Source organism: Hyperolius riggenbachi, chromosome 1, assembly GCF_040937935.1.
Source record: "Hyperolius riggenbachi isolate aHypRig1 chromosome 1, aHypRig1.pri, whole genome shotgun sequence".
NCBI classification, from domain to species: domain Eukaryota; kingdom Metazoa; phylum Chordata; class Amphibia; order Anura; family Hyperoliidae; genus Hyperolius; species Hyperolius riggenbachi.
This window is the reverse complement of record NC_090646.1, coordinates 148833219-148849206: the sequence shown is the minus strand read 5'-3', so window position 1 is coordinate 148849206 and position 15988 is coordinate 148833219.

Here is a 15988-nt window from a genome sequence, read left to right as displayed (position 1 = left end):
AAAAATCTAGGACTGTGTACTAAAGCCTTATCAAGTGCAGCCACAAAGAAACACCTCCCCATAACAAGTAGAGGATCATTGCCCCCCTCCCCCCACAATTACAGCTAACACTACTTCCCCCATTCTAACCAAGTGTGCCTATCATGCCTCCATTCTCCCAGTAGAATAAGTGCAGCCATCATACTATCATGCAGAGAAGAACATTCATGAAGTAAATTCAGCCACCATTCCCTGTGTCCATTAGGTTCTCTGCTACCCTTCAGCCTTCTTACCCAGAACATAACAAGAACATTACAAGGCAAACTTTGATGCTAATCATGTTGATTTATTTATATAATATATAAATCACTAACACGCGCTAGTCAAATTTCAACACTTTATTAGAATTAAAATTAAAATGTTATATCCTCAATCGTTACCCACACACACTTGTATTCCACATCCACACTCTTAGTAAAGAGAAGATACATTTTTTGGATTTAGAGATATATATTGATATGGAATCCTTGAATACAAGGACTTTTCAAAAAGCTGTGGACGTGAACAGCTATATACTATATACAAGTTGCCACCTACCAAGATGGCTTAATGAAATTCCCAGGGGGCAGTTCACCAGGCTACGCCGCAACTGCTCCAATATAGAAGATTATGATCTGGAGGCGGATAGACTGGGGAACTGCCTTCTGGAGAAAGGCTACCCACTGGAGAAGGTGGAGCAGTCTAGAGAGAAGGTAAGACTGAGAGATCGTGGCGAATTACTGATGCCCACAATAAAACAAGATTGGGACACAAACGATTTCAGTCTTACACTACAATATAGTGCACAATCAAAAAGTGTAAAGAATATTGTCAGTAGACACTGGGATGTACTAAAACAGGACAAGATCCTGGGGGAACTGTTACCTGAAATCCCTAAAGTTGTTTTTAAGAGAGCTCCAAATATCGGGCTGTCAATAGCTACTGCAGCCAATGAACATAAGGGAGATGGGGATGAGATCGGGGGGAGGGGGAGAAGGATAGGTTTCCAGAGATGCGGCATCTGCATCAATTGCAGGAGAACGAGTAATCCAGGAAGAGTAATAGAGATTGAGGGGCAGGATGCAGTGAAATACAGGATTAAAGATCAGATAACCTGCACCACATGCGGGGTAATTTACTGTATTCAATGCCCCTGTTTGAAGTTGTATGTTGGGAGGACGAAAAGAATGCTACATAGTAGGATTGCAGAGCATTTTAATAAAATCGAAAAGAAAAGCGACGCACATCCACTGTCAAAACATTATAAAGAAGTGCATGGGGGGAGTTTGAAGGGGACTATATTCTTTGGATTGGAGGTTATAAGTCATGGGAAAAGAGGGGGGGACTATATTCAGAAGATGTCCAGAAATGAATCCAAATGGATCTATCAGTTGGGGACATTAATCCCTAATGGTCTCAACAGTGAAATGGAATTGTTTGCATTTTTTAACTATTTTATTTTATATTTTTTATTACATTTTTTATTTCATTTTTTGTAACAAACTGGTATGGTGATGACATTAGGAGGGGAACAATAGGCAGCAAGGAATATTATATGTTCTACTGTAGATTATTGAATGAGGGAAAGATATGCAAATGGAAAGTGGTCACTTTATGGACTATGGACTACAAGAAGATGGCGTCGGATACTAGATGTTTGAAATTATTTCCTGGAAATGGGGGGGCGGACCAAGTGTGTGGCCAAATCAGCTATAAATATGGTGGATCTAATCGCTCTTTACTCTTGAATCCTCCTGAAGAAGGCCGACGGCTAAATCGGCTGAAACGCGTAGAGGTGATTATTCAAGCTAACTGAATGCCCATACAAATCTACATAAGCATTGGGAATGGTGTACTGCTAGCGCGCAGCAACCGCCAGCAAAGTACCAAACAGCTTAGAGAGGTGACGTCACCCATAGTAGTACAAGCCAGCAAACAGAAGACGGGAAGAACGGAGCGAGCGGACTTCCGGTGACCTAGGTGGAAGTGACGTAGGCTGTCCAATAACGTCTATCTGGTAAGCGGCGGGCAGAAGGGGATAACCCTGGATGATCGGAGCGGCACAGAAGCTGACTGCACACGGGGGAGATAATAGACGGAACTCCCTAAAGAAGTGATGCACTTGCCAAAAAGGAAACTGTGAGTTTGTGACTACAACGCCAGCTTTAAAAAGTGACATTGTATATTTTTTGCAAACTAAGAGTGAAGCAATGCTTTTTGCCCCCTTCCATTTTTTGCTCTAAAGAAATGATGAACTTGCCAAAAAGGAAACTGTGAGTCTTAACCATATCGCCAGCTTTTAAAAAGTGACATTCACTATTTTTTGCAAAATTAAGAGTGGAGCAACGCTTTTTCTTTCCCTCCATTTTTGCAAATAAGTGGCGACACAATTTTAAAGGGATTAAAACGGAAGATCCATTACGCAATTAATTACTTTTTTAGGAAGCATATATCCAATTAATTTTATAAAGGAGGATAGATTAGGAGGGTGTAGCAAGTGGAGAGGCCTCTCGAGAGTGTGGATGTGGAATACAAGTGTGTGTGGGTAACGATTGAGGATATAACATTTTAATTTTAATTCTAATAAAGTGTTGAAATTTGACTAGCGCGTGTTAGTGATTTATATAATCTTCTAGTACAATTTTGAGGGTTGGGGAATCCCTCCACGCAACACGCAGCTTGTAGAATAGTAACCATTTCCAGCGCCGGAGAGTGTTCTATATAATTATTTATATAATAACTATTATCTATGACAACTGAACATCTGAAACTGAAAAATCCCTTTTGTAGCTTATCTCATAGGAGAAAACTCAGGAGAAAGAGTTAATTGCATATGGACCGTGGTCTTTAAAGTTCTCACCTCTACTTTTTGTCGAATTCAAAGCCCCACCTCCTCATTTAGATGCATGGGGGATATGCACAAAACATCAGTAACATTTACATGTGCAGACAGAGAGCACATATAAAATTTACTATATAATAGCAAATACCGTATATTCCGGTGTATAAGATGACTGGGTGTATAAGACGACCCCCCAACTTTTCCAGTTAAAATACAGAGTTTGGTATATACTCGCCGTATAAGACTACCCCTCTTCCAACCCACACCAAATTAAAATAAAAAAAATCATGTACTGTATGTCGTACCCAGTATATAACAGTATATAGTCAATTGACTTGTTGCATTGGTCAACTCTCCTTAAAGGGACTCCGAGCTCATCTAAAAAATAAAAGTTGTACTCACCCGGGGCTTTTTCCAGCCCAGTGCTGGTCGGGAGGTCCCACGACGGCGTCCTGGCTCCTCTCCTTCTCCCCGCTCCGGAATGGCTGACCGGCCGCAGCCCGGGCAACACTCGGTCGAGTGTCGGGCTGCTCCTTCCGCGTATGACGCAGCTGACATCACACACCGGCCGTCTCGCGTCATCACGGCGGTAGTGGTAGTACCGCGCATGCGCGCTTTAATCGCGCATGCGCAGTACTTTCACGCCGGCCGCCGTGACGACGCGAGACGGCCGGCGTGTGATGTCAGCCGCGTCATACGCGGAAGGAGCAGCCCGACACTCGGCCTAGTGTCGCCCGGGCTGCGGCCGGTCAGCCATTCCGGAGCGGGGAGGAGAGGAGCCAGGACGCCGTCGTGGGACCTCCCGACCAGCACTGGGCTGGAAAAAGCCCCGGGTGAGTACAACTTTTATTTTTTTGGATGAGCTTGGAGTCCCTTTAAGTAGACTGGTCTACCTGTTTATCAGAGCGGTATGGAAGAATAGATTGCGCTCCCTCAGCAGGGAGAGGCGGTAACAGGATAGGGCGTATCACCCGGCATCAATGACACCCGTCATATAAGACGACCCCCAACTTTTCAGAAGATTTTCAAGGGTTAAAAAGTAGTCTTGTACGCAGGAATATACAGTATATCGTCGCCAAGGGACAATGGAACCGCCGCTGAGAAGAACAATGTCCAAAAGTTCAGAAGTCAGCTATATATCAAAGGTCAGCGCAGGTTTAGAAAGTCATTGTATGTAGGGAATGATAAATTCTTCACCACAATACATCAAATGCTCAGAGGTAGGTATCCGCCAAACATCAAAAACTAGGAAAGGCTTACCAGCTCTCAACAACCCACATTATAAGGTTGTAAAATGGCTCAGGTCACAGATAACGTCCAGGGAACATCAGCTGTCGTGAAGATCCAGTGGACATCCGTATGGAGGTAAAGTTTCAGGAATTTATATAGGAAAACAAAAACGGCAATATCTAAACGTAACCCGTTTATTTAGATACAATTTCTTTAAAAGGCAGTAGATATAAAAACAATAACTCACATACGGGGCCCATAAACTGGGAACCCTGTTACCTTCCCAAGGAAAGGTAACAGGCGGCACCATTGTCTATTGATCTACGATTGACCATTACATGCGCGCTAATCTTCCGGGGTTCCCAGTTTATGGGACCCGTATGTAAGTTATTGTTTTTATATCTACTGCCTTTTAAATGAATTTTTATCTAAATAAATGGGTTACGCTTAGATATTGCCGTTTTTGTTTTCCTATATAAATTCCTGAAACTTTACCTCCATACGGATGCCCACTGGATCTTCACGACAGCTGATGCTCCCTGGACGTCATCTGTGACCTGAGCCATTTTACAACCTTGTAATGTGGGTTGTTGGGAGCTGGTAAGCCTTTTCTAGTTTTGATGTTTGGCAGATACCTACCTCTGAGCATTTGATATATTGTGGTGAAGAATTTATCATTCCCTACATACAATGACTTTCTAAACCTGCGCTGACCTTTGATGTATAAAATTTACTAGACATAACGTGAACTGCATAAAAAGCATTGCGCAGATAGCACAACTTGCATTATATACACAACGTGCACAGTGCTGGGATAACATGTTACTCTGTTTGCCTTGTTCATCTTACAGTTTAGAGGGGCTACAAACCAGGACCAGGGGGTATGTATATATTATGCACATCCTGAGACCATCCTTGGCACAGAAACACAGAACTCACAGAGTATGGCAGCACTGGGCATGATGTAGAATCTCTTCATTCCTCTGATATCTGAAGATTTCCTTTCTTTTAGAAGTCTTCTCTAGCAAGCTGGGCTCATTTGTCATTCTAAGCAACAAAGAACAAATAATGTTACCTGCAGTTATTATGTTCAGGCATGTTATTGATCAGAGCCCTTATGGAAAAAAAAATATGCCGCCATAGGTGTTCATTGTAAAAGCCGCGATTTGCATCAAAGGAAGGAAATTTGGGCGCACGGTGGCTCCCAAAATGTACCTTTTTTGCCACAAATTGCAGCTTTTATAATGGCCGCGATATGCAGCAAGGAAGGTAAATTTCTGTTCCGGGAGGCACCTGAATAGTGGCAGTGAAACTACATTTCAGAAATGTGCCCGGTATGCAATGCTGCAATGAGCTTTTCTGCAAGCCCCTGCGCCCGCAATGCTATTTTGCGCCAAAATGTAGTGTCCCTGCCGCTAACCAGGCTCCACACAGTGCCGAAATTAACCTTCCTTGCCACATATTGCAGCTTTGCGGCAGATGGGCTGGTTCAATTTAGGAGGGAGGGTTCTGTGTGAGAGAAGAGTTAAGTTATTTCCATTGTCAATACTAAAATTTTATACAGTGCACATCATTTAAACATGACCACACAATAAATCCACGCATCCACAGAAGCACAGACAGTTGCAAGTCTCTAAACAAACTAGTTCATGAGGAGAGAGATGCTTGCACAGCTATTAGACTGTCACTCAATTGAGCAGCAATTATCTAATATATAAAACATTTTTTGGAAGCTCAACGTTGCCTTTGATTTAAAACACAGTAAGGGATTGTTCACACTATGAGCGCTTTGAGCTTTTTAAAAAGCATTAGCGTTTTAAAAAGCGCTTTAAAAGCGCTTGTGTAAAGTAAACCAATGTGAGTGTTCTCACATGAGTGATGACAGTGGCGTAGCTAAGGAGCTATGGGCCCCGATGCAAGTTTTACAATGGGGCCCCCCAAGCACTTTATACATAACAATTGATACGGCGCACCAAAACCTGCCAATGGCAACTACAGTGTCAGAGGTGCAAGAAGGGGACGGGGAACAGCTTGTTAATGATTACCACTATTCAAAGTATCTATAGAAGTGATTATTATGAGCACAGGACCCATAGAGAGCTAATACTGTAATTGAGGCAGGGCCCTTCGGGGCCCCTCTGGCCCAAGGGCCCCGATGCGGTCGCTACCTCTGCAACCCCTATTGCTACGCCCCTGAGTGATGAGCTTTCTTTCCAATTGCAAACGCGGGTCCTGCACCATTTTCTGAGCAATTGTGCTTCAATGGAAGATATAGCAAATAGAAAATCGCAAGTCACTTTAAAAAGCACTAGGCATTTTGTGAGCGCTTTTGCATAAAAAAAAATATACATTAAAGATATTCAGTTCCAGGTTAAAGAGTGCACTTACTCTAGTCTCTGACACAGGAGACCAGGGTTCGAATCTCAGCTCTGCCTGTTCAGTAAGCCAGCACTAATTCAGTAGGAGACATTGAGCAAGTCTCCCTAACACTGCTACTGTCTAAAGAGCGCGCCCTAGTGGCTGCAGCTCTGGCGCTTTGAGTCTGCCAGGAGAAAAGCGCAATATAAATGTTATTTGTCTTGTCTTGTCTAGTCTGCACACAGAAAATCGCTAATCACACAACTAAAATCGCTTACAAAAGTGCTTGATAAAAATGCAAATCGCACAAAAAACGCCCACAGAATCGCTCAGAAAAGTGCTTACAAAATAGCTCAACACTTGCAATTTGTAGTGTGAACTAGGCCTGAGAAAATTCAGGATCATTTTCCATAATGACCTTTTACAAGTAAGGCCCCTCCCCCACATGCTCTGCGATTCTCTCAGATGCAGTGCACCACACCGACGCGAAACGGCTGTCGCTCCTCCACCTAGTGCCTGACACTTACCTCCAACACTGCGCACTCTGCCTGTTGCTGGACACGTAAGCGATGCTTAGTATTACACCCATGCTACACTGATTTGATCATTGAAGTGTTTTGGATGTCTGTTTATGAATTTCGATTGACACACACTATTTGCAAGTAAACTGCTACGCCTACTGCTTTTTTCTTATACAGAAAGTGTAATATGTAAGCAGGGGAGAGGAACAAATTGCTAATGATTACCTCTATTCAAAGGAAGAACAGAAGTGGTCATTACCACTGCATCAATAACGAAGAGTTAATGTAATAGTTAAAAGAGGGAACCAAATGGGCCCCCTCTCGTCCATGGGCCCTGAAGCATTCACAACTTCTGGATCCCCTGTTGTTCTACCTCTGCAGTTTTGGGCTTCTCATATTCCCAACTAGGAATTCATTGCAACGTTGATCATTGTAGGCAATAGGTACAAAATCACCCTTTATGGGGGTTTCATACAACTGACCTGTTGAAATGAGCAATGACCGTTCTCTGGAAGTCGTTACATAGGCGTTCCAGGTAATAAGCGTGAGATCTGTTACTAACAGGATTTATGCCATCCCATCCCCAGCTGACGTTATACTCATAGATATTTGTGTGGCGTAACTGAAACATACAATTAGACATTGTTATTAATACGTAAATCTTACTTCACTCATTTCCCATATTCATGTAGAAAAAACATATTATATAGCGCAATATAACTTTAAACATGGATTTTTAACTTTTAAATTCAAAATATGACTTTTTAATTTCAGGAAAGCTTTATTTAAGATTAGGACTATAGATAATAGATACAGGGGTTTCATTACATCAGATTATTTTCACTTCAAGTTAGCTTTAAAAATATATCTATATCACATACCTTACTACAGATACATAAAAAAAAATCTATATCAAAATTATGGATGGAGGCTCAACTAGTGTGATAAGATAGGGACCCGAAAACTGTAAGAAAATTTTAGTTGTACATTGTTTAAAAAACAACTTTATTCATATAGTATAAAATCCATTGCCATCAATTCATAGTTACATATAGTTACATAGTTATTTGGGTTGAAAAAAGACATACGTCCATCTAGTTCAACCAGAGAACAAAGTACAACACCAGCCTGCTCCCTCACATATCCCTGTTGATCCAGAGGAAGGCGAAAAACCTTTACAAGGCATGGTCCAATTAGCCCCAAAAGAGAAAAAATTCCTTCCCGACTACAGATGGCAATCAGATAAAATCCCTGGATCAACATCACTGGGCATTACCTAGTAATTGTAGCCATGGATGTCTTTCAATGCAAGGAAAGCATCTAAGCCCCCTTTAAATGCAGGTATAGAATTAGCCATAACTACTTCTTGTGGCAATGCATTCCACATCTTAATCACTCTTACTGTAAAGAACCCTTTCCTAAATAAATGGCTAAAACATTTTTTCCTCCATGCGCAGATCATGTCCTCTAGTCCTTTGAGAAGGCCTAGGGACAAAGAGCACATCTGCCAAGCTTTTATATTGGCCTCTGATGTATTTATACATATGTTAGTTAGATCCCCTCTAAGGCGTCTTTTCTCTAGACTAAATAAACCCAGTTTATCTAACCTTTCTTGGTAAGTGAGACCTTCCGTCCCACGTATCAATTTTGTTGCTCGTCTCTGCACCTGCTCTAAAACTGCAATATCTTTCCTGTAATGTGGTGCCCAGAACTGAATTCCATATTCCAGATGTGGCCTTACTAGAGCGTTAAACAGGCAATATTATGCTAGCATCTCAAGTTTTTATTTCCCTTTTAATGCATCCTAAAATTTGATTAGCTTTAGCTGCAGCAGGTTGGCATTGAATACGATTATTTAACTTGTTGTCGATGAGTACTCCTAAGTCCTTCTCCAAGTTTGATGTCCCCAACTGTATCCCAATAATTTTGTATGGTGCTAGACTATTGGTATGAACAAAATGCATGACTTTACATTTTTCAACATTGAATTTAATCTGCCATTTATGTGCCCATATAGCCATCCTATCCAGATCCTGTTGCAATATGTCCCTATCTTCCTGAGAGTTGATGATACTGCACAATTTTGTATCATCTGCAAAAATAGCAACATTGCTTTCTACGGTATCTACTAGGTCATTAATAAATAAATTGAAGAGCACTGGACCCAGTACAGACCCCTGTGGGACCCCACTGCTAACAGTCTCCATGTGATCCATTGACCACAACTCTTTGTTTTCTGTCCATTAGCCAGTTCCCTATCCATGCACACAGACTCTTCTCCATTCCTTGCATCCTCAACTTTTGCACCAGACTTTTGTGGGGAACCATGTCAAAGGCCTTTTTACATATAATTCAGATAACTGTATAGAAGATATTAAAGACAAGAAAACACAGCAGTGACATCTATGAGATATATACACACACATGTAAACCATACTATGTGCTGAAGTTACAAAACTGAAAAATGACAATAAAATGCCACTTAGGAAGGTACAAGTGAATTGATTTCAAAGTGATAATAAAGGAACTTTCTACAGAATTACTGGTCATGGCACAGTGACTTGCCTGCGTTTAACAAATCAGAGAATGCAAGCACAGAAGTGTTAAACATATAATGTGTAGTACATTGCCCCGGGTTTTTATTTTTTATACAATTTGCAACTCAATCTATTCTGACAGTTGGGGATCTTTACAACCAATGTGCAGGGGCGTAGCAATAGGGGTTGCAGAGGTAGCGGCCGCATCGGGGCCCTTGGTCCAGAGGGGCCCCGAAGGGCCCTTCCTCAACTACAGTATTAGCTCTCTATTGGTCCTGTGCTCATAATAACCACTTCTATAGATACTTTAAATAGTGGTAATCATTAACAAACTGCTCCCCATCCCCTTCTTGCACCTCTGACACTGTAGTTGCCATTGGCAGGTTTTGGTGCGCCGTATCAATTGTTATGTATAGAGTACTTGGGGGCCCCATTGTAAAACTTGCATCGGGGCCCACAGCGCCTCAGCTACGCCACTGCCAATGTGATTCTGGATTATAGGAGCAAACTATGAGAATATGTAAAATCCAGGTACTATACATACTGTATGTGGGGATACATAGTAATACAGTAACTATGTGCCAACCACATACTTACTGTATTATTTACAAAGTTGGCAGGCCAATTCCCCTAGAACTTGATTAAAGTTTGTTTTAATTCAACAAATAGTGCTGTCTATATACTGGTACCACTATCAACAAGCCAAAGTGTTTCCATTCAGCTATGGGAGAGACACAGGCTGCAGTGTGCTTTGCTGTTTCCTAAGGTCAGGAATAGCTGAGGTTCACATCACAAATGCGGATGGCCATGCGTGCGGACCACAACGCGTACGAACGCACGCCATCCGCGTTTGTGTGCGTTGCGTGGCTGATCCCATCACTGAAAAGTGAATGGGACAGCCGCGCGTTTTTGTAAAATCTGCGTGCAGCATGCGTTCCTGGACCGCACAGGTCTGGAACGCATGCAGTGTGAACATCAGACGGTGCACTCTATGCACTGTCTGATGTCGTGCGTGTTGGCCTCCCGCACGTGTTTCCAAAACGCGGCTGGAAACGCGTGCAGTCTGAACGGGCCCTAACTCCAGTGGCGTAGCTAAGAAGCTGTGGGCCCCAGTGCAAGTTTTGCATTGGGCCCCCCAAACATGCTATACAGGTCAGGTGAGGAATAGCTGAAGTTAAAGCCCAACTCCAGTGGCGTAGCTAAGAAGCTGTGGGCCCCAGTGCAAGTTTTGCATTGGGCCCCCCAAACATGCTATACATAACCAAAACCAACCAAGGACAGCCACAGTGTCAGAGGTGCAAGAAGGGAATGGGAAGCAGTGTGATAATTATTACTACTATTCAAAGCATCTCTAGAAGTTATTATTGCAAGCACATGACCAATAAAGAGCTTATACTGTGGATAAGAGTGTGCCCTATGGAGCCCCACTAGCCCAAGGGCCCCGATGCGGTCGCTACCTCTGCATCCCCTATTGCTACGCCACTGCCTAACTCCAAATCATTTTCTCTAGTTTTGGACAAAAAGTTAGAACACAATTTGGGTTTTTACTGCTGTCGGTGTTCCCGCTGGGGAGAATTTCCCCTGCAACGTGGTCAAACCGGACTTGGTTAATTCTTTGCAACAGATACAGAGACAGCAAAAAAAATGTGGTAGAATGGGGGTAGGGAAGTGTTTCTGTCACTCTCACTTCCTTACTTCCCCTGTGACACCACAGGTTTAAATATAAACCTTTACATTACAAGCAGAGATAATTTCCTGCCAACACGGGCATACACAACATTAAGGGCCTGAGCCCACTAACGCAGTAAACTCCGCTTCTGTCCCCTTTTCAGCATCTGTAATATTGAAGTGTTGCTGAAAAGTGGACAGAAATGCATTAGTGGGCTCAGGCCCTATTACACTGGTATTGGTTATAACCCTTCCCAGTCACTACAGAACTGGCTTAAGTTTACAGTAAATCTGAGCTCATAGTAAGAACATATTGGTAGGTGAACAGAGGCGCCAGAAGGATAAAAGTACATAACATTTTAAAAAAATTGCTGGGAGGAAGTGGTGGACTCGCCTCCATTAAAGCAGACACCAAGGACTGTAAATATATAGATATACACAGAGGTGCTCTGCTTGCTATAACTGAATTGCTGTTGTTTATCCCCTGCTTATTGCCTGAAGAAGTGGGCTGTGCCCGCGAAACGCGTTGCATCTTTGGGGTATTTTCAATAAATGTGTATATCTATATATTTACAGTCCTTGGTGTCTGCTTTAACGGAGGCGAGTCCACCACTTCCCCCCAGCAATTGTTTAAAAATGTTATGTACTTTTATCCTTCTGGCGCCTCTGTTCACCTACCAATATATTTGAGTCCACCCCGGGTGGAGGGGTGATCTACCCCCTTTCTTCCTATCTACAGAGAGCGACTTCTTAATCCTGAGTGAGGACAGGTCTAATCTCCTCACCTGCCTAATGAGTGGTTACCTAGGTGGTAACCCGTGTTTGTGAGTATTACCATCTCACTGTTTCATTTATCCAATCAATTTTGACATACTACACCATATTGGGCTCTCGATTTCTCTTTAATCATAGTAAGAACAGGATAATATACAGCTTAAAGGGAAGGTTCAGGGAAACGTTGAAAAAAATAAAAATCCATATCCACTTACCCGGGGCTTCCTCCAGCCCGTGGCAGGCAGGAGGTGCCCTCGCCGCCGCTCCAGAGGCTTCCGGTCGTCTTTGGTGGCCGACCCGACCTGGCCAGGCCGGCTGCCAGGTCGGGCTCTTCTGCGCTCCACGGACGGGCTCTTCTGCGTCCCACGCGGGCGCGCTAACGTCATCGGACGTCCTCCGGGCTGTACTGAGCAGGCGCAGTTCTGCGCCTGCGCAGTACAGCCCGGAGGACGTCCGATGATGTCAGCGCGCCAGCCCGGAGGACGTCCGATGACGTCAGCGCGCCCGCGTGGGACGCAGAAGAGCCCGTCCGTGGAGCGCAGAAGAGCCCGACCTGGCAGCCGGCCTGGCCAGGTCGGGTCGGCCACCGAAGACGACCGGAAGCCTCTGGAGCGGCGGCGAGGGCACCTCCTGCCTGCCACAGGCTGGAGGAAGCCCCGGGTAAGTTGATATGGATTTTTATTTTTTTCCACGTTACCCTGAACCTTTCCTTTAAACCTAAATCCACTAGTTCTGATACACAAGGCCCATGATCTCAGATGAGTTGTGTGTAAAGTTAGGTTCGTCCTAGGTTATTCAGGAATGTGAAGGATGAGTTTCTGACTCAGTTTCCACCCAATGAAACCACCATTTCTCCTTTGCTAGTTCTCTATCTACAATCAAACACTTCAGATACAGGAGGAGTACAATACATGGTCTTCTAATTTGCTACAGAAAAAATGGACCAGAATCTTCAGAAAATACTATACAGTGAATTTAGTCATCTTTCTTTCTCTGCTATTGTTTGGAAAATATTTGCAGCTTCCCTCTTCATCATAAAACACCATAGTGAGGGTTGCTAAAACGTAAGGGAATTAGAAATTGTGACATCCTAATTTCATGCATGTATCCATAGCAACAACATTTTACACGTAAATCTAGTTCTCCCGTAATTTGTAAAATTAAGAAAAAAATTCTTAACGGAGGTAATTTGCTTTGACAACAATCTCACAAGCACTTGCTAAGTGCCGCAGATAGAGATGATCAATGAGATGCAAATAATTTCTCATTGCATTTAAATTGCATATAAATCTGATGCAGCTTGAATTTTGACCAATAAAAAAATGACAGGAAGTTATTCTGATTGGTCCAATTTCAAGCCACATATAAACTATATAAGAGAAATTAATTGCATCTCATTGATCATCCCTTGTCCCAGAAACACTCAGACCATCTGGAGTAGTGAACCCAGAAGTCTATAGGATATTTTAAAGTCTTACTTTTTGATGGATTCCCTTGATCAGAGCCTGCTGCGCATCATGCAGAGTCGTGTTTATTTCAGGTTTGAGAGGGAGGATGTCAATGTAGTCAGAGGCTCGACTACTAGAAAGGTTATATTTAAGGTCACCAATAATCCTTTTGAAGCAATAGAAGTGATCTTCAGGGCTTCTACCAACTTGAAATGCTTGGTCTATTTCTTGGTGAAGAACTTATAGACAAAAAGAAACATTGGAGAACATAATCATTACATATATACACCGTATGCGTCACCAGAACTCACTGTAGCATGCAATTCAAATTTAGAAAACCTCTGTCGGTATATCTTGTTTGGCTGCCTACTGCGGCCAAATGGCAGGGAGCAGTTATAGTGACCTGCTCCGGACAGAATCTTCTGTTTCTCCACCGGTGGCTCTCAACTTCCGACAGGCCTTTTGAGTCCTGATCACATGATATGACATGTGATCGGGTTCCAGGAGACCGTGTCAGCGTTACAGTGCCACTTAGTGGTGGAAGAGACTCTTCCATCACCAGGTAGCGCTGGAATGCTGACATGGTCTCCTGGATCCTGGTCACATGAATCATGTGTCCGGAACTGAAAAGACATGCCAAAGTTACATCGCCGCCACAGTGGAGGAAGAAGAAGCTTATCCAGCTGTCCAGACAGGTAACTATAAAAGCTCCCTGCTGCCCGCTCTGCACACCCTGCCGAGCCTGCCAGGCTGTGGAAGGCACACTTCACCAGCAGCAGGACAAATTCAGCCTTGCAGCCAAATATATTTTTACTTTATTTAGCTACCAATGGGTTAAAAGCGTATACCCGCCTTTCTATTTTTTTCTTGGCCATGTTCATTTTCTAAGCAAAGTAAGGAAAATTATATTTGTTGGCAATTCCACTTGTACAAGACTCAAACCTTTTTTTGTACACCAGCTATGAATATTCAGATTCTGTTTGTATTAATGATGGTCCAACAGAAGCAACAAACTTTGTAAACTTTTTAAAAATTAACCATGCGTAGTTGTTGACTGCTGTGCAGACGTGTCGCTATCCTGCAGGCTAGCAACGTGTTCTGCTACTATGGAGGGGGGACGGAGGGTAGACAAGCGGCACACAACAGAGCGGGAGGATTAAGAAGGGAGAACAATGGTGTTGGCAAGCGTTCAGCCAAGATAATCCAGCCAACCAGATCTCTCACCGATGCATTGGAAACGGTCGGGGGCTGCCTCACACACACTTATTACTAGGCAGAGTCTCATAAAGAAGTCATTTCACTAAATGCTCCTGTTTGCGGACCTGTTTCCTGATTGGATGCCCTGACTACCCTCATACTGTATGTTGGTGGCTGCCTTCACAACTATAACTGTACTCATAACTATCTGTTTAACTTTGAAACATGGCATTCAACTAGTTATTTTCAATTGAAAACATGGCACTCAACTAGTTATTTTCATGCTCCATGTACCTGGTTTCAGAAGTTTTCCTGCATCTTTGCCCAGCGCCAGTGGACTGTACTCCTGCAGTATTTCATATAGTCTTTGCATTGTGCCTAACCATTTACTTTTAGCCTGCTGTCGGCGAGCAGGATCCCGGCTAAATATGTCTCCATAATAAGTGCTGTAAATCAGAGGAAATAATACATATTTGCGTTATCAGTTTTGTAACAGAAGCTAAATGAAAATCATGCATGCGGCGAATGCAGCACATTACCGACCCCTTCAGGAAATATAACATTGAAAAGACACCAAAATACAGCAGGCAGACCATTCTTCTACCATGCTGGATTGTGACACTATGATGTGACCCCCACACCATTAACTTCAATTGATTTTCTGCATTCTCTGTAACATTATCCATATAATCCTAACATTCCTAACATTTGTATAGTGCTTTTCTCCTGTTGGACTCAAAGTGCTCAAGAGCTGCAGCCACTAAGGGTGCGTTCAAGAGGCTACGCTGCAGTGTTAGAGAGTCTTACCTTGAACTAGCTAGGATTCCAACCATGGTCTCCCATGTCAAAGGCGGAGCCTGCTTAGAGATAAACTCTTTGTGGTCAGCATGCCAGCTTAGGACATTATCATCATTATGAGAAGCTGGTGGTGAGCTGTAGTGCTGGCTACAAAGAATTAACTTTTCAATAGTATAGGAAGGTGGTGTGCTGACAAGGAAAGAGTGGTTGCTGCTCACTTACAGCTTAATTAATGCAGATTTACTAGCATATGCATTGAAAATATGAAGCTGAAATAGAGCTTCAAAACAAATATTTCTCAAACTTAGACAAGAGAAACTGAGTATATGCTTCGAAAAAACTTCAAAAGTTACTCTGTAAACTACATGTCGAAACTGCATGCAAAAAAAATCAGCAGTTCCAGAGATATGTTTCTGAATTCAGGCGGGAGTGTAAAGCGAGTTGTGCTGTGCTTCTCTCTTGGTCAATGAAAAAAACACATCACAATAACATTTCAATGAGTCAAATCAGGCTTGATTTTTCAAGGAAAAGTAGATAGATTCTCATTGGTTAGCTCAATGGACAAGGAGGATACCCCAGTGGGAGATTCAGTTATGT